We start from the raw sequence: 17674 nt of genomic DNA on the forward strand, positions 1-17674 counted from the left end.
TTTGTTAATAGGTTATGCTCCCCCAGTGTAGAGTTTAGCGCAACCTTTGTGGGGAGAGGGCTAGGCACCATTATTGATTTTATTGTTGCTTCTGAAAGTCATGCCACCTGGTTTGCGGATTATACCATTCATTCTGTAGGATTCAGTGATCATCTTCCCCTCTCTTTTGCCATTATTTTACCACAGGCAAAGCACAGTACATTGATTGAAAGACTGTCTTGGTTAAAAACTTGTAATATGCCACGGCAAAACGGCTATGTTATCAAATGGAGTCATAATGACCCGGAGGTAATGCATGCCAAGATAGTCAGGGGATCCCTTGTCTCAATCGAAAGGTGTCTTGACATAGAGACCTCTCACGAGGATACTTTGTCAGCCTTTGAGGCTATTACCCGGACCATTCGAGATAGTTTGTCCCGTCCGGGGAGAGGTCATACTTCTAGGTCAACTACCAATTCTTGGTTCGATGCTGCCTGTTCTAAGGCGCATTCTTGCCTCAAAGCCACGTTACACAACAAGGTAAGGGACCCGGTAGAGGTGGCTACTTGTAGGAGAGTCTATCGCCTAGCACGGAATAATTGTAAGAATAACATCAAATCCGAAGCTTGGAATAATCTGGCTAATGCCGCACAATCTAAGGACAGTGCCTTATTTTGGCGTGCAGTTAATGCACCATTTTTTAATGAAGCCAACAATGCAAGGGTAGAGGTTGCAATCAGCGAAAACTCCTGGATTTACTTTTTTTCAGAAGTCTCAGAAGTCTATAATCCGGAGGGGATTTTAAAGTTAGCTGACATAGAGGACATGGACAAGGAGGCTTCCCGGACCTTTCGCCAAGTTAATTTGGGTATCTCAATTGGTGAAATATCCGCTGCTATTAAGCAGAGATGGGGAGGTAAAGCCCCAGGCTTAGATGGGGTTCCTATTGATATTTTTAAACACTCAGTTGACTTATGGTCCCCCATTTTGAAGAGAGTCCTGGACGCAAGTTGTGAGCGGGGGTTTCCAAAGACCTGGTCTGATTCTATCATTATTCCCATCTTCAAGAAGGGAGATAGGGAGAGTCCCTCTTGTTATCGCCCTATCTCTCTTCTTGATTCTTTTATGAAGATCACAGGGAGGGTTGTCCTGAACCGGTTACTATCTTGGGTAGAAGAAGCAGGAGTGTTGTCCCCGGTTCAGTACGGCTTCCGTGAGGGGATGGGCACCGTTGAACAGGTCCTGAACTTTACACTACTACAAGGGAAATATGTTCAGGCCAAGGCGGGTAAACTCTATGCAGCATTCGTCGTCCTGAGTGCTGCCTTTGACTGCGTTAAGCACGACCGTCTGTGGAAGGTGTTGGAAGAACTTAAAGTAGAGTATGCTATTATTTATTTTTTAAGGCAACTTTATGCTGGGGCAAGGGCCAGGGTGAGATTTGGAACCGGAGGAGAGTGCACCAAGCCCTTCCATGTGAAGCGTGGTGTGAGGCAAGGGTGCGTTCTCGCGCCTCTTCTTTTCAATTTATACACCAATGACTTAGAGGATGTTCTGGTGTCTAAAGTCATTGACTCACCCAGAATTAATTTTAAACAAGTGGTTTCTCTATTATATGCGGATGATGCCGTCATCATGGCCAGGACAGAGAGAGGCCTGCAGACAGCCCTAGATGCCTATATCAATTTCATGGACTCTAGGGGTCTGAAACTGAATGTGGAAAAAATGTTCGTGATGACGTGCGCCAGGGGTAAAACAAAAACCTGTAAGTTGTTCGCACGCAGGGAGAAAGTGCAGGCAACTAAATCCTTTTCATACTTAGGAGTAGTTCTTGAGGGTGGGGGGCACTGGGGTCCGGCCATTAGGAGTAGGACCTTGTCCTTCAAAAAAGCGACTGCAGCACTTATGGCTTTTTCACGAAAGATGGGCAAAAGACCCCCTGAAATTTTACTTAAAATATATATGGCCAAATCTGTTAGTACGGCCATATATGGTGCTGGTGTTTGGGGTATCCAAGACACCAGGGAAATACAAATAGTAGAAAATGCTTTTCTAAGGTTTATTTTAGCTGTACCTTTTAGTTTATCTGTGTTTAATTGTCACGCTGAGCTGGGAGTGCGTCATATCAGTGATTTGATAGCGATGCAACCACTGCTACTTTGGCACAGGGTCTGGACCGCAGCTGACTTGGAGCTGAACAGAGAGATTATCCGTGATGATATGGCCCTGGATAAATCAAACAAAATAGCATGGCTAACCTATAACCAAAAGTTTTGCCAAGATATGGGGAAACCTGAGTTCTTTTCTGTACCAGAGGGGCTATGTAAGATCAGGAGGAAAGACCTAAAGAACAATTGTTGGTACCATCTGGAATCCCTAAGGCTCGGGGTTGAGCTCAATAAGGATTCGGTCGTGCGGCACCAAATGTCGCTAGTATCTGGTAATATGCAACCCTACTTGAACTGGTGCACTAAGGGTTTTGATAGGTTTTTACTCACAAGGTTTAGATTTGACATCTTTTTTTGCCTTGTTTCATTCCCAAAAACCAATGATTGGACCAAAATACTCTGTAAGTGCCCATGTGATGGGGTGGCCGAACAATCAACCCGTCATGTGATTTGCTTTTGTGGATTTTATTGTAAAGAGAGAGCCCGATGGATTAAACCTCTTCTGAAAAATAGCGGAACATGGTATCAGTGCCGCCCAGCATTACTGTACCTCCAGTTGTTATAAGATGAATTATGTGTGGCCACCATGGTCGGTTTTCTAAAGAGTGTATTCAGAAAAAGGAAAAGTTTAATGTGTTCTTAAATTTACTGTATATACAGTTAATTCTTAAACGTAATGATTTATATGTGACAAGTTCTGTATTTAGATGCACAATATGTATTGATTCTTTGTGTTGCTGCTTTTATGATTTTAAAATGTTGCTAAAATCGAATAAAGCTTTTCTACTACTAGTAGAAACATGTGAATATCAAATAGAATACAAGTCTTCTGAGAAAGCGACGACAACCAAACCCAATTTCCATCCACTAGAAGATTGATGGCTACCCGTCGTCCACCTCCAACAACTGATCAGAAAGCAGAGGATCTTCAATGTCTTATCTGTGGTTTAACCAGAACAAGGGCCATAGAGATTGAGGAAAGAAACAAAAACAGAATATATAAGTCTCAATGGCCATAAATGTTTTTCTCTGCATCTAATTTCTTCCAAGATGAGGTTTTCAGCCTAGTAGCTGATCTAAACAGCAAGGTGAATGTAGTTGCAGCGGATTCGTATGCCCACCCAAAATGCTTGCTTGCATACATTTGAAAATAAGAATCTACAATGAGCTCCCAGCATCAACATAAACACCAGCCTTCTGTTAAGTTTACAATCTTTGAAAAAGCAAATTAAGTTTTAAAGCCACTCTTGAGTTCTGGCTACAGATTCACTCTCGGTGAGATCAGAGAAATAATTCTCTACATTGATGAAACTGTATTGATCCATAATATTTAAATTAAGATTTTTTTGGTGAGAATGTGCAATGACAGAATTCGTTTTTGTCAGTCTAACAAAAAGAATGAGCCACTTATGGTGTTCTCAGCGGAGTTGCCTCCTGCAGTTCTTGCTGCCAAAATAAGAATACAGGATGCAGTAAAATCAGCGATCCGCCGGGCGTTATTCCCATGACCCGCCGAGCAGCTTCCAGGAAACCAAAGTCTTTGGGTTCCGGGGGGAGTATGGTTGCAAAGCTGAAACTTAAAAGAATTGATGGAAGGGCACCACCAGGAGTGGGGCCTGCGGCTTAATTTGATTCAACACGGGAAACCTCACCCGGCCCAGAGACGGAAATGATTGACAGATTGAACGCTCTTTCTCCATTTTGTGGGGGGTGGTGCATGGCCGATCTTAGTTGGTGGAGCGATTTTTCTGGTTAATTCCGATAACGAACGAGACTCCTCCATGCTAACTAGTTATGCAACCCCTAGCGGTCGACGTCCAACTTCTTAGAGGGACAAGTGGCGTTCAGCTACACAAGATCGAGCAATAACAGGTCTGTGATGCCCTTAGATGTCCGGGGCTGCACGCGCGCAAGACTGAACGGATCAGAGTATGTCTACCCTTCACTGACAGGTGCGGGTAACCTGCTGAACCCCATTTGTGATAAGGATTGGGGATTGCAATTATTTCTCATGAACGAGGAATTCCCAGGAAGTGCGGGTCATAAGCTTGTGTTGATTAAGTCCCTTCCCTTTGTACACAATGCCTGTCGCTACTACCGATTGGATCGTTTAGTGAGGTCCTCCGATCGGCCCTGCCGGGTTTGGCAATGGCCCTGGCGGAGCGCCGAGAAGACGATCGAACTTGACTATCTAGGGGAAGTAAAAGTCACAACAAGGTTTCCGTAGGTGAACCTGCGGAAGTATCGTTAACGGCGGAACGGCCAGAGCGACTGACGGTGCCAGCCCGAAGCCCTCGGCTGCCTCCTGCAAGTACACACCATAGGCACAGGGCCCGGCCCTGCCCTAGCGTGCCCCGGCTGGTGGAGCGGTCCGCAGCCGCATGAGGTGCTCGGGTGAGGACCGGGCCTTTGGCGGGCCTCCTCCACTGGGGAGGACCCGACCGATGCGTGAGGAACTGGGGATGGAGGGCGGCCCTGGTCTCCTGTCCCTTTCTGGGAGGGGCACAGCGGTAGACCCTCCTGAGATGGAACCCAAGTTCACCCGGCACCACCCCCGTGGTAGGGGGAAACCAAATGGCAGTGGGCTGGTACCACCCCCCTAGAAGGACCTGCTGCTGGCTGGACCCTCCTGTGCCCAACGTCCCGGCACGATCGAGATCTGGGTGACTGAGGAGGGGGCCTTCTCATGTGACAGGGCAGCCTGATAGAGAAGGGGCCGAGGGCCTACAAGGGCACCTCAGCTCCTCTCAGTGGGAGGCATGCGGGATGGGGAGCTGCCTGGCTCTTCCCTTCCGGTGCCTCTGGCACAGGCAAGAGTGAGGTGGGCTGTACAGGCCAGCTTGGTGCATGCGCGGACCGCCTGGCAACGGACGGCTGAGGTGCAGGTGGGGAGACCCTCCCTCGTTGCCAGGTACCTGGTTTGACCCAGACCCGGGTGAACGTTTTCGAAAAGTTGCCTGTGACTCTTGGCGGTGGATCATTTGGCTCATGCGTCAATGAAGAATGCAGCTAGCTGCGAGAATTAGTGTGAATTGCAGGACACATTGATCATCGACCTTGCGTCCCCAGGTTCGTCCCTGGGCTACGCCTGTCTGAAGGTCGCTCGCTCGTCAATCGCCCCGGGGTTTCCCGCAGGACGCGGCTGGGGCCGTCGCAGGGTTCGCTCCACTTCCCTTCGTCCCCCTACAAGGTCAGACACTCCGATCGCCCGTGGCAGGGTCCCTCGCCGGGTCCTGCCGCAGGGGTACGCCGCCAGCGTGCCTGGCTCTTGAGGAGGGGCGTGGCGACCGGTCTGCCCCGGGACCCGTTCTGGGGTGCCTAGCTGCGTGCTGCGCCTGGCTGTCTGTGGTGTTCCACCGGCTGCCCACTCTCAGGTGCCTCGGGCGCCCATCTCCGCAGCCGGCTTCCCGGAGAGGCCCTCCAGATCTGATCTGGGGAAAGAGGGCACGTGCTGCTGGGATGCCTGGCCCCTGCTCTGGCAGGGACCTGGCCTTCCCCAGCAACCCCCTTGACGCTCCGGCATTATTCTTCTGACTACGACCTCAGATGAGACGTGGCGACCCGCTGAATTTAAGCATATTACTAAGCAAAGAAAAAGAAACTAACCAGGATTCCCCCCAGTAACGGCGAGTGAAGAGGGAAGACCCCAGCGCCCGGAGGATTCAACACAGCGGAAAGGTCAGTGGCCCGGGAGTTCCGGGTCCCCTCCGGGGTGGGCAGATGGGAGTCCTTTTGGTCCCGGCCATCTGGTCGCACCTCTCCCCTCGGCCATCTGGTCGCACTCAATGCTTTCCAATGGGGTGACCTGATGGCCACCGGTCTAGCCTGGAAGTCCCAATGAGGGCTCATTTGCCCCCCAAAACCCAGCCTGGGCTCCAGGAGGTCGGGTACGTTCGTGCCTATGGTCCCCTGACCATCAAGGTGCGCACGGGTTCCCAGAAAGAGGGGTAGCCTTCCTCCAGGGTACGAGGGGCAGGGTATGCCGGGACTGCCCTCCCGGGCTGGCGGTTCTCTGCCGGGGACCAGGTAGGCTATGACCGGACAACACCTCCATAGCATCCGGGGCTCCCTCCTCCGGCCCACGTGGTGGGAAAGTGCCCGGGACAGGCTCCATGGTTTCCGGGCAGTACTCCCCCAGGCATCTGGGCCTGAGAGCTCCAGTGGTCCTCTCCGTGCATGAGGACCTGCGTGTGCAGGCGGGACCCTGCCACGAAGGCTTTGGGTGGGCGGATTGGAGTCCTTTCGGTCTCGGCAATCTGGTCGCACCTCTCCCCTCGGCCATCTGGTTACACGCAATGCTTTCCAATGGGGCGACCAGATGGCTGGGCTGCCCTGGAAGTCCCGATGAGGGCTAATTTGCCTCCCCAATCCCAGCCAGGGCTCCAGGAGGTCAGGCGCCTCTGTGCCCTGGGTGCCCTCCGTCACTCAATACACACGGGTTCCCAGAAAGAGCGGTGGCTTTCCTCTGGATTAATAGGGGCAGGGTATGCTGGAACACCCCTCCCGGGCTGGCGGTTCTTTGCCGAGGACCAGATAGGCTATGCCCGGACAACACCTCCCTAGGTGTCTGCGGATTCCTCCTCTGGCCCGCAGCGTGGCAAGGTGCCTGGGACAGGCACCATGGGTCCCGGGCAGTCCTCCCCTGTGCGTGTGGGCCCAAGAGCTCCTGCAGGCCTCCCCGTGCCTGGGGCCCAGCCTGGGTCTCAGAGCCCCCGGGAAGCAGTGCCCCCAAGCCCTGCGTGGGCATGCGGGAGCCCTATCAGGAAGGCTCGGCTCGGGCAGGCAGATGGGAGTCCTTTCCATCCAAGCCATCTGGTCCAGCTCACCCCTCGGCCATCTGGTCGCACGCAATGCTTTCCAATGGGGTGACTAGATGGCAGGGCTGCCCTGGAAGTCCCAATGGGGGCTCATTCACCTCCCCGATCCCAGCCAGGGCTCCAGGAGGTCGGACACGTCTGGGCCTAGGGTCCCCTCCATCACTCGGTACGCACAGGTTCCCAGAAAGAGGGGTAGCTTTCCTCCGGATTATTAAGGGCAGGGTATGCCGGAACACCCCTCCCGGGCTGGCGTTTCTCTGCCGGGGACCAGATGGGCTATGCCCGGGCAACACTTCCCAGTGGTCCGGGACTCCCTCCTCCAGCCCGCGGCGTGGCAAAGTGCCCGGGACGGGCTCCATGGGTCCCGGGCAGTCTTCTCCCGGGTGTGCAGGCCTCCCCATGCCTGAGGCCCAGCCGGGGTCTCTGAGTCCCCGGGAAGCCAAGCCCTGCTAGGGCAGGCAGGAGCCCTACCGGGAAGGCTTGGCTCGGGGCAGGCAAATGGGAGTCCTTTCGGTCTTGGCCATCTGGTCACACCTCTCCCCATGGCCATCTGGTCGCACGCAATGCTTTCCAATGGGGCGAACAGATGGCCGGGCTGCCCTGGAAGTCCCAATGAGGGCTCATTTGCCTCCCCGATCCCAGCCAGGGCTCCAGGAGGTGGGGCGCCTCCACGCCCTGGGTCCCCTCCGTCACTCGGTGTGCACGGGTTCCCAGAAAGAGGGGTTGCTTTCCTCCAGATTAGTAGGGACAGGGTATGCCGGAACACCCTCTCCCGGCTGGCGGTTCTTTGCCGGAGACCAGATGGGCTATGCCTGGGCAATACCTCCCTGGAGTCTGCGGATCCCTCCTCTGGCCCGCGGCATTGCAAAGTGCCCGGGATGGGCTCCATGGGTCCCGGGCAGTCCTCCCCTAGGCGTGCGGGCCTCCCCGTGCCTGGGGCCCAGCCGGGGTCTCTGAGCCCCCGGGAAGCGGAGCCCCCGAGCCCTAGGTGGGCAGGCGGGAGCCCTACCAGGAAGGCTCGGCTTGAGGCAGACAGACGGGAGTCGTTTTGGTCCAAGCCATCTGGTCGCACCTCTCCCCTCTGCCATCTGGTCGCACGCAATGCTTTCCAATGGAGTGACCTTATGGCCGGGCTGCCCTGGAAGTCCCGATGGGGACTCATTCGCCTCCCCGATCCCAGCCAGGGCTTCAGGAGGTCTGACACGTCCGGGCCTAGGTTCTCCTCCGTCACTCGGTGCGCATGGGTTCCCAGAAAGAGGGGTAGGTTTCCTCCGGATTACTAAGGGCCGGGTATGCCAGAACACCCCTCCCGGGCTGGCAGTTATCTGACGGGAACCAAATGGGCTATGCCCGGGTGTTAGAAAAGGGATCTCTGGTTGGCTAAGGCTTGTGCCAAAACCAGGCAGAGACCACCACTCTAGTTAGGGCAAGGGAGTTACACACCAAAGATAACCCCTGCTCACCCCCTTGGTAGCTTGGCACAAGCAGTCAGGCTCATCCCGGTGGCGATGTGTAAAGCATTTGCGCAACACACAGCAACAACATACTAGGTACACCACAAAAGGAACTCCACACAAGCTTATATATAGAAATAGCCTTTGTATTATCATACAACACATTAGATGGTAATCGCACAATATACACTGTGCCAACTGGCACTGGGCAATATTTACAGGGGATTATATGCACCTGACAGGGCCACATGGACCACTGTCGAGAATCATCACTTTGTAAAAATAGTAAAAGTAATAACATAGCATAATCGAAGACCACAACCAGTAATTACTGGCAAACACTATGCTCAGCATCATCCTGTAACATAAATCATATCATGTACAGTATCATATGAGGCGAGAAATATATTCTGCGCCAACCTCATAACCCTTAACATATTAGACCATAATCTCCTAAGCATAAATCACATTTAGGAAATAAACTTACTAACATAAACCGCAGTAGGGAATAACTCACACCTAAACCACAGTAAAGAATAAACTAAGACATAACACAGTATGCAAAACCTCATAATCATAAAATCACATCTATAGGTATAAATCACAGTGCATTAAACAGTACATAAATTACATTTTCTGTGCACCTACATAAATCATAAACCTAATAGTCCCCCTGGCCAACTGGCCATCTCCAAGGGGTTCAAATGCCTTATGTCCAAAAGTCAGGCCTTGCAGCCAATGCAGCAGAAGTCAAGGGTGCGCAACTGGCACTGGGCAATATTTACAGGGGATTATATACACCTGACAGGGCCACATGGACCACTGTCGAGAATCATCACTTTGTAAAAATAGTAAAAGTAATAACATAGCATAATCGAAGACCACAACCAGTAATTACTGGCAAACACTATGCTCAGCATCATCCTGTAACAATCATATCATGTACAGTATCATATGAGGCGAGAAATATATTCTGCGCCAACCTCATAACCCTTAACATATTAGACCATAATCTCCTAAGCATAAATCACATTTAGGAAATAAACTTACTAACATAAACCGCAGTAGGGAATAACTCACACCTAAACCACAGTAAATAATAAACTAAAACATAACACAGTATGCAAAACCTCATAATCATAAAATCACATCTATAGGTATAAATCACAGTGCATTAAACAGTCCATAAATTAAATTTTCTGTGCACCTACATAAATCACAAACCTTATAGTCCCCCTGGCCACCTGGCCATCTCTAAGGGGTTCAAATGCCTTATGTCCAAAAGTCAGGCCTTTCTGCCAATGCAGCAGAAGTCAAGGGTGCGCACTCTGCGCAGGCCTAAACATTGCAGCTGGTACTAAGTACTGCGCAGCTTTGAAGATATGGGGCAAAGGAGTGCATCTCATTCCTAACTTAAAAATACATGCCCCCAAAGTACTGTGACCTAAACGATGCAGGTGCCCACTACTTGCTGGGCAGTTGTGAATATCAAATGAGGCTTGGGCTCTCAATGTGCCCTCTGACTCAGGTATGCAAAAAAACTTTGCAGCTGCCCGTGCTGGTGCGACGCAGCTGTGAGTAGGGAAAGGGGCTTTTAAATCACAGTGGCCCCCTTGCTGGAGCACACGGGCTCTCTAAACAACATGGCCCCAAAAATGCAGCAGCTGCCCTCTTAGCAAGATGGGGCAGCTGTAAATCAAAAGAGGGCCCTAACATGCGGTGACCTTTGGTCCCACACTGGGGCCTTTAAACAAGTATGGCCCACGCTGGGGCCACACGGCTCTTGAAGAACAATCATGCCCACGTTGGAGCGCACTGGCGCTCTAAGCAAAACTGAGCACAACACGGGGAAAGAACAAATATCCCCCATCGTTGGAGTGACACAGGACACAACACTGTGCCTCACCAGGCACCACGGGGTAAGTGTAAAGAGGGGTCCCCGCAAGGAGATCGTGTTGTGGGAAAAAACACACAGTAACACAATTTAGAATTAAAAACCATTAATCAAAAGAATAATCAAAGATAACTATTAACACGTGTTGTTTTTTATTTAACAACACTGGATTTAAATCAATATGAAATTACATTCACGATTATGAGTTAGTGGCCCCAGTGGGGAGGAAGGAAAGGGAAGGGAAAGATGTGCTCAAAGCGGTGTAAAGTCAAGAAGAGATATATACAAAGTCAAAGAAAAATAGATTATTACAGTCTTGTAATCACAATTGATACTATTCCAAAACAAAGGGCCTACACAATTGTGGCATCCATTGTATCACTGTTAACCTAGGGACATTCGACGGTCACATACATAGTTCAATGTAATCAGGGGCATGTGCCGGAGGTCCCAATGTGAGAAGGAAAGCCGTCGGCGTTTCGACCCCTAACCGTAGGCTACATTAGGTCCTTTACCGGGGTCTTCATCAGGACAGGTACAGGGGGGAGGAAGGACGAAGTGGGGTGGGGCGGTCCTATTTCAGTTTAGAACAATCAATTGCTGGGGTAGAGAGCCATCCAAATTGTCACTAATCCTGGCGAGACTGCCTCCTATGAAGTTACACCAAATTAACCATACGGAGGTGGATAAGCTGGTGGTCTCAGCACTTCAGATACGGTGCCTAATATCACTTTGTATCATGAATTATCACTTAAAAAATGCCGAACATGCCAAATGTGATTAATCTGGGAAATAATCGAAGTAGTTTCTGAGGTAACACTGTTGCGTGATAAGTCGCTTATTTAAAAAGCACTTTTTGCCTTGTACGTCAGAGCAGAAATAACTGGAACAGCCCGTCCAGGTACAAACGGCAAATGCCGCCAAATTCTCTGTATCGTTTGGGAAGGAAAAACGTTCCGTGGTGATTAAATCTGAACCACGATAGAGCGAGGCCGCTGTGGACAGACTCGTCTCTGCAAACTCCGCCGGCAGCCACAACATGGATGAAGCCCCTACTCACCGGGGCTTGCGTGGGGACTCTGCTCCTCTCTTCAGTCTGCCGGGCCTCCCAACCACTCACGGGAGCCCCGCTCCAACTCTTGACATGGGCACCTCTGCTGACTTCTCAAGGGCAGCAGGCAGGGCTCTCTCACTCCTGAGAGCCTCGCTGGTGTCGGCAGCCTCGGCCACCCTTACTCTTCACCCGGGCCCCCTCCTGGGACCCGGGACTTAACTCCCCATAACTCGCGGAGGCAGGGTATGCTCCCGTCCTCTCCCCACACCGCCTTGCATCTTTTTACCGTCCTGCAACACTTCCGCCTGGCACCCCGCCCACAGCCGGGCTTCTTCTTCCGGTGATCGGGCCGCAGCGATACAACGTGGAATGGGCTCCCGCTTCAGTTATAAAATCATGAAGCGGGGTGGGCACTCGAGAAAGGCACCACGAAGCGGGGTGGGCACCTGTCTCCATGTAAAAAGTAAAACTCAGCAAAGCATCAAAAGAATGCGGGGTGGGCACCCGCCATTAAGGCATAATGGGGGAATCCCTATGAGGGGGATTCCCTCACCAAGGGCTGCAGCTCAATGCTGCGCAGCCCCACACTCTCCCTTCTTGGGTAAAAAAAAAGAAATATAGCACAGCGCTCCCAGGGCGCAAAAGTGCTGCCAAAGTCTGTGTAAGGTCCTAGAATAAAAAGCAAAGCAGAAGGGTCCAAAAAGGTCTTCAAGGACCAGGAGAAAAGCAGGGCCCAGGGAGGCAAACCCTCATGGCAGCCCCCCCTGGGCCCAAGCGGCAGCACGCCCCAGGAGGAACAGCACACCAAGATTGAACACTGAAAATTTACATGGGGTCACAGCCCCTACATTTATACTACCTTTCCCTTTTTGTAAAGGTGCAGGGCATGGGGGAACCAGATGCAACTGGTCCGGTGGAGCTTTGGAGCACTTTGTTTTGCTCAGCTCCTCTCTCCTTTGTCAGGTGGGGCCTCAGGGATCAGATGCACCACAGGGGGTGAAGCTGGCATTGTGGAGGGAAGGCACAGACCTATTCAGGTCCCAGGTGCAACTTCTCCCTCCCATCTGCATGCAGAACTCTCTATTCACCACTGGGCTGACTCCCCCTGGCTCCTGGAGCCACCCACACCTCTCAGCTCCTGTCACTCACAAGCCAGACATGCAATTCACATCATGCAGGCAGACACATAGGACACAGAAATGCCAACTTCTAAAAGCGGCATTTCTAAAATAACCACAATACATCTGCGCACACTATTGTGCAGCATTTATTCACACGATTTCAGACATACCAGAGTTGACCACACAGCTTCTCTCATAACAGGAATTACCACTGACACACATGGATCAGGGAATCCCCATGAATTCCTATGGGAGGGCAGGCCAACCTTCCAAATGTACCACAGAGAGCACACGCACTTTACACTGGGCCATAGTGCTAAAGTTCACAGAGGCCTAAAATCACTACCACCATGTCAGAGCTTAAGGCAAAAAGTTCAGGGGTGAGCCTGCCAAAAAGGGTCAAGTTCAACACCCGGCAACACCTTCCAAGGGTCTGGGGCTCCCTCCTCCGGCCCGCGGCATGGCAAAGTGCCCGGGATGGGCTCAATGGGTGACATCCCCCGGGCGTGCGGGCCTCCCCGTGCCTGAGGCCCGCCGGGGTCTCCGAGCCCCCGAGAAGCGGAGCCCTGCTAGGGCAGACGGTAGCCCTACCGGGAAGACTCGGCTCGGGGCAGGCAGATGGGAGTCCTTTCTGTCCCGGCCATCTGGTCGCACTTCTCCCCTCGGCCATCTGGTCGCACACAATGCTTTCCAATGGGGCGACCAGATGACCGGGCTGCCCTGGAAGTCCCGATGAGGGCTCATTTGCCTCCCTGATCCCAGTGAGGGCTCCAGGAAGTCGGGTACTTTAGCGCCTTGGGTCCCCTCTGTCACCTCATGTGCACGGATTACATGAAAGGGGGTAATTTTCCTCCGGATTACTAAGGAGAGGGTCAGTCAGACCTCCAGGAGGACTGGTGATTCTGAAACAGGGGGAGGCAGAACCCGGGCTTGCCCGCCGGGGCCCTGAGGGGCCTGGGTATGCACCTGCCCCTCAGCCCCTTCCTGAGTTTGCTCAGTTAGACCTCCGTGAGGTCCGGTGATGCTGAGATGGGTAAGGCAGCACCCGGGCCCACCTGCCGGGTCCCTCTGGGGCCTGGGTACGCACCTGCCTCTCAGCCCCTTCCCGATGGTCCTTTTTCTCCGAGTCTGCTTGCCTAGGGGGCAGGCTGGTACGCTAAGCAAGCATACCCCCTGTGCCTGCCAGGGGATGCCCCAGCCATACTCTGATCGATTGGGCACTCTCGGTCTGTTTAGGGATGGACTGCTTGGCCCCGGTTTCGAGCACAGAGCTTCCACCCCGCATGGATCGTCTGACTTGAGGGCCTGCAGCCTGGCAGGAGACCCTACCCAGCAGAGTGAAGTCCAAGTGGCCCCGGCAGCTCATGCCCACCAGTGGTCTTACCCGAGCGGAAGGGGTTGGGTGGCTCCAGGCCCTCGGATGCTGCTGCTCGGCAGGTCCACAGTAGCTCAGAACGACCGTTCCTAGGGCTGCCACAGCTGCCAGGCTCCAGCACCCCTGCATCTTGCTCAGGCTGTGCCTCGGCCTGCCTCTCCCTCCTGGGGGAGACGACTGGGCCTGCCAGTGCCCATGCGACTGCACCTCTCAACACCCCTCTAGTGAGCCCTCCCGCTCAGGCGGGTGGGCTCCTTCCCCTGGCAGGCTCCCTAGAGATGGAGGGGTGCATGAAGGTTGCCGGTTGGGGAGATGAGCACGCGGCCCCACCCCATCAGCAGCTGCAGCTACCTGGTTGATCCTGCCTGTAGCATATGCTTGTCTCAAAGATTAAGCCATGCACGTGAAAGTACACACGGCCAGTACAGTGAAACTGCGAATGGCTCATTAAATCAGTTATGGTTCCTTTGATCGCTCCATCTGTTACTTGGATAACTGTGGTAATTCTAGAGCTAATACATGCCGATGAGGGCTGACCTCCCAGGATGCGTGCATTTATCAGGCCGTGACCAATCCGGACGCGCCCGGTCGATTTGGTGACTCTAGATAATCTCGGACCGATTGCACGTCCCCGTGACGGCGACGATACATTCGTATGTGTGCCCTATCAACTTACTATGGTACTTTCTGTTCCTACTATGGTGACCATGGGTAACGGGGAATCAGGGTTCGATTCCGGAGAGGGAGCCTGAGAAACGGCTGCCACATCCAAGGAAGGCACCAGGCACACAAATTACCCAATCCCGAATCGGGGAGGTAGTGACAAAAAATAACAATACAGGACTCTTTCGAGGCCCTGTAATTGGAATGAGTGTACTTTAAATCCTTTAACGAGGATCCATTGGAGGGCAAGTCTGTTGCCAGCAGTCGCGGTAATTCCAGCTCCAATAGAGTATATTAAAGTTGCTGCAGTTAAAAAGCTCGTAGTTGGATCTTGGGATCGAGCTGGCGGCTGCCGCGAGGCAAGCTACCGCCTGTCCCAGCCCTGGTGGAGCACGGAGAAGATAATCAAACTTGACTATCTAGAGGAAGTAAAAGTCATAACAAGGTTTCCGTAGTTGAACCTGCGGAAGGATCTTTAACTGCAGAACGGCCCAAGTGGCCGACGGTGCCAGCCCATAGCCTTCGGCTGCATCCTGCAAGCACACACCGTAGGCACAGGGCCCGGCCCTGCCCTGGTGCGCCCCGGCTGGAGGAGCGGTCTGCAGCCGCGTGGGGTGCTCGGGTTAGGACCGGGCCTTCGGCAGGCCTCTTCCACCGGGGAGGACCCGACCGACGCGTGAGGGGCCCTTCTCGTGTGGCAGGGCAGCCTGGAAGAGAAGGGACTGAGGACTACAAGGGGACCCCAGCTCCTCTCGGTGAGAGGCGTGCGGGATGGGGAGCTTCCTGGCTCGTCCCTTCCAGCACCTCTGGCAAGGGTGGGGTGGGCTGTACAAGCCAGCTTGGTGCACGGCTCGGGCGCCCGGCAATGGACCGCTTCGGTGCAGGTGGGGTGACCCTGCCTCATTGCCAGGTACCCAGTTTGACCAGGGCAGCCGGTGGGACACCACAGACTGCCACGCGCAGCACGCAGCCAGGTGCTCCAGAACCCATCCCAGGGCGGACCGGTCACCAGAAACCTTCTCAGGAGCCAGGCATGCCGGCAGTGTACCTTCGTGGCAGGACCCGCTGAGTGACCTGCCATGGGCGATCGGGGGTCTGACCTTGCGGGGGAACAAAGAGAAGCAGAGTCCTGCAACAGCCCAAGCCACGTCCTGGGGGAAACTCTGGGGTGATTGACGATTGAGCAGCCCTCAGACAGGCATAGCCCCGGGAGGAACCCAGGGCTGCAAGGTGTGTTCAAAGTGTCGATGATCAATGTGTCCTGCAATTCGCACTAATTCTCGTAGCTAGCTGCGTCCTTCATCGACGCACGAGCCAAGTGATCCACCCCCAAGAGTCACAGACAACTTTTCGAAAACGTTCACCCACCTGCGGGCGCAGGAGAGGTGGGAGTAAGGTGATGCCGTCCGTTCACCGCCCTCACGGTGAGACGGCTCGGGCATCCCGTTCAAGGCTTCCCCTCTGGGCACCTTGCTCCTGGCGTGACTGTTGACTGGGGCGGACTGTTCTCAGCATGCCCCAACCACGTCGCACTTCCGGGCAGGGAGGGCCATGCTGGGTGCCAGGGGTCTGCGGCAATGTCGGTTACCCACCCGACCCTTCTCGTGTGGCAGGGCAGCCTGGAGGAGAAGGGACTGAGGGACTACGAGGGGACCCCAGCTCCTCTCGGTGGGAGGCGTGCGGGATGGGGAGCTGCCTGGCTCGTCCCTTCCGGCACCTCTGGCAAGGGTGGGAGGGGCTGTACAAGCCAGCTTAGTGCATGGCTCGGCCGCCCGGCGATGGACTGCTGAGGTGCAGGTGGGGTGACCCTCCCTCATTGCCAGGTACCCGGTTTGACCAGGGCAGCCGGTAGGACACCACAGACTGCCACGTGCAGCACACAGCCAGGTGCTCCATAACACGTCCCAGGGCGGACCGGTCACCAGAAACCTTCTCAGGAGCCAGGCACGCCGGCAGCGTACCTCAACGGCAGGACCCGCTGAGGGACCCTGCCACGGGCGATCGGGAGTCTGACCTTGTGGGGGGACGAAGAGAAGCAGAGCCCTGCAACGGCCCAAGCCACGTCCTGGGGGAAACCCTGGGGTGATTGACGATCGAGCAACCCTCAGACAGGCATAGCCCCGGGAGGTACCCGGGGCTGCAAGGTGTGTTCAAAGTGTCGATGATCAATGTGTCCTGCAATTCGCACTAATTCTCGTAGCTAGCTGCGTCCTTCATCGACGCACGAGCCGAGTGATCCACCGCCAAGAGTCACAGACAACTTTTCGAAAATGTTCACCCACCTGTGGGAGCAGGAGAGGTGGGAGTAAGGCGACACCATCCGTTCACCGCCCGCACGGCGAGACGGCTCGGGCATCCCGTTCAATGCTTCCCCTCTGGGCACCCTGCTCCTGGCGTGACTGTCGACTGGGGCGGACTGTTCTAAGCGCGCCCCGACCACGTCGCGCTGCCGGTCAGGGAGGGCCTTGCCGGGCGCCAGGGGTCTGCGGCGATGTCGGTTACCCACCCGACCCGCCTTCAAACACAGACCAAGGAGTCTAACACACGCGCGAGTCGGAGGACTGAGCAAAACCCTGTGGTGCAATGAAGGTGAGGGCCGAGGCGCACCGCTGAGGTGGGATTCCGCCGCGCTTCCAGCGGCAGGCACACCACCGGCCCGTCTCGCCCTCTCCGTCGGGGAGGTGGAGCATGAGCATGCGTGATAGGACCCAAAAGATGGTGAAATTTGCCTGGGCAGGGCGAAGCCAGAGGAAACTCTGGTGGAGGTCCGTAGCGGTCCTGACATGCAAATCAGTCGTCAGACCAGGGTATAGGGGCGAAAGACTAATCGAACCATCTAGTAGCTGGTTCCCGCCAAAGTTCCCCTCAGGATAGCTGGAGCTCGGAGCCCCCAGTTTCTATCTGGTAAAGCGAATGATTAGAGGTATTGGGGCCAAAACGATCTCAACCTAATCTCAAACTTTAAATGGGTAAGAAGCCCGGCTTGCTGGCGTGGAGCCGGGCATGGAATGCGAGTGCCTAGTTGCAGCAGGTAGTATATTAGAACAATGTAGGTAAGGGAAGTCGGTAAGTCAGATCTGTAACTTCGGGATAAGGATTGGCTCTAAGGGCTGGGTCGGTAGGGCTGGGGCACGAAGGGGGCCTGGGTG

General features: G+C 54.0%; 2 non-coding genes and 3 pseudogenes across 2 annotated transcripts; 3 read left to right on the forward strand and 2 right to left on the reverse strand.

The window, feature by feature from the left end:
- The first annotated feature begins 3215 nt into the window (after positions 1-3215).
- On the forward strand, positions 3216-4397 carry LOC144783631 (18S ribosomal RNA; annotated as a pseudogene).
- Positions 4398-5108: 711 nt separating this feature from the next.
- Positions 5109-5249, forward strand: LOC144783516 (5.8S ribosomal RNA; annotated as a pseudogene).
- An 8961-nt stretch (positions 5250-14210) lies between these two features.
- LOC144783633 (18S ribosomal RNA) lies at positions 14211-15003 on the forward strand (annotated as a pseudogene).
- A 706-nt stretch (positions 15004-15709) lies between these two features.
- On the reverse strand, positions 15710-15863 carry LOC144783505 (5.8S ribosomal RNA). Its single transcript, XR_013601479.1, has one exon. It is a non-coding gene; the product is annotated as a 5.8S ribosomal RNA (ribosomal RNA).
- A 760-nt stretch (positions 15864-16623) lies between these two features.
- Positions 16624-16777, reverse strand: LOC144783503 (5.8S ribosomal RNA). Its single transcript, XR_013601477.1, has one exon. It is a non-coding gene; the product is annotated as a 5.8S ribosomal RNA (ribosomal RNA).
- Positions 16778-17674: the final 897 nt, after the last annotated feature.

This window comes from Lissotriton helveticus, chromosome 9, assembly GCF_964261635.1.
Source record: "Lissotriton helveticus chromosome 9, aLisHel1.1, whole genome shotgun sequence".
Lineage (NCBI taxonomy): Eukaryota > Metazoa > Chordata > Amphibia > Caudata > Salamandridae > Lissotriton > Lissotriton helveticus.